General features: G+C 49.4%; 1 pseudogene; it reads right to left on the bottom strand.

Annotated features, from left to right (window-relative positions):
* Positions 1 to 225: 225 nt before the first annotated feature.
* On the bottom strand, positions 226 to 983 carry LOC143173486 (olfactory receptor 14J1-like; annotated as a pseudogene).
* Between the last annotated feature and the right edge of the window lie 212 nt (positions 984 to 1,195).

Below are 1,195 nucleotides of genomic sequence, written 5' to 3'. Positions count from 1 at the left end.
CAGGGAGCCTGGCTTCATATATATATGAGGTCTTTGAGAAAAAAAGGTAGGAAGCCAAGAATAATATTATCATAATTATACATATTAAAAAAACCCCAACAAACCAAAAAACAAGCAAGCAAACAAACAAACAAAACCAAAGGAAAATTAAAGACACGTATGAACAAAAGTTAGTCCTGGCTTTTCCTGAGATACCCATGGAGTCCTGTGAGGATGATAGGCACTTTATTGATGCTGAAGTAGCATGTATTCAAATAGTTTCCACAGGCCACCCTTGATCTCTTTGTTCCTTATGCTGTAGTTGAGGGGGTTCACTGTGGGAGGCACCACCAAGTACAGAACTGCCACGACCAGATCCAGGGATGGGGAAGAGATGGAGGGGGGCTTCAGGTAGGCAAACATTCCAGTGCTGACATACAGGGAGACCACGGCCAGGTGGGGGAAGAACGTGGAAAAGGCTTTGTGCCGTCCCTGCTCAGAGGGAATCCTCAGCACAGCCCTGAAGCTCTGCACATAGGACAGCAGAATGGAAACAAAACAACCAAAAGGCACTGATCGCGAGAAGCCCAGCTTCCCTGAGGTAGTCTGAATCTGAGCAGGAGAGCTTGAGGATTTGGGGAACTTCACAGAAGAACTGGTCCAGGGCATTGCCTTGGCAGAGTGGTAGTGAAAATGTATTAGCTGTGAGCAGCACAGCATTGAGGAAACCACTGCCCCAGGCAGCTGCTGCCATGTGGACACAAGCTCTGCTGCCCAGGAGAGTCTCGTAGTGCAGGGGTTTGCAGATGGCCACGTAGCAGTCATAGGCCATGACAGTGAGGAGAGAATACAACGCTGAGATCAAGAAAATAAAAAAAAAAAAAAAATCTGTGCAGCACATCCCACGTAGGAGATGGCCCTGTTGTCCCACAGGGAATTGGCCATGGATTTTGGGAGATGGAGCCCAGGTCGAGGAGGGAGAGGTTGAGGAGGAAGAAGTACATGGGGGTGTGGAGGTGGTGCTTGCAGGCTATGGTTGTGATGATGAGGCTGTTGCCCAGGAGGGCAGCCAGGTAGATGCCCAGGAAGAGCCAGAAGTGCAAGAGTTGCAGCTCCCGTGTGTCTGCAGACTCGAAGAGGATGAACTCAGTCATGAAGCTGCCGTTGGACATTTGCTGCCTCTGGGCACAGATGTCTGTCCAAAGATGGAAAAGAC

The sequence above is a fragment of the Aptenodytes patagonicus genome, unplaced genomic scaffold (assembly GCF_965638725.1).
Source record: "Aptenodytes patagonicus unplaced genomic scaffold, bAptPat1.pri.cur scaffold_88, whole genome shotgun sequence".
Lineage (NCBI taxonomy): Eukaryota > Metazoa > Chordata > Aves > Sphenisciformes > Spheniscidae > Aptenodytes > Aptenodytes patagonicus.
Note: the sequence above shows the minus strand (reverse complement) of the source record. Positions and strands in the feature narration are given on the sequence as shown.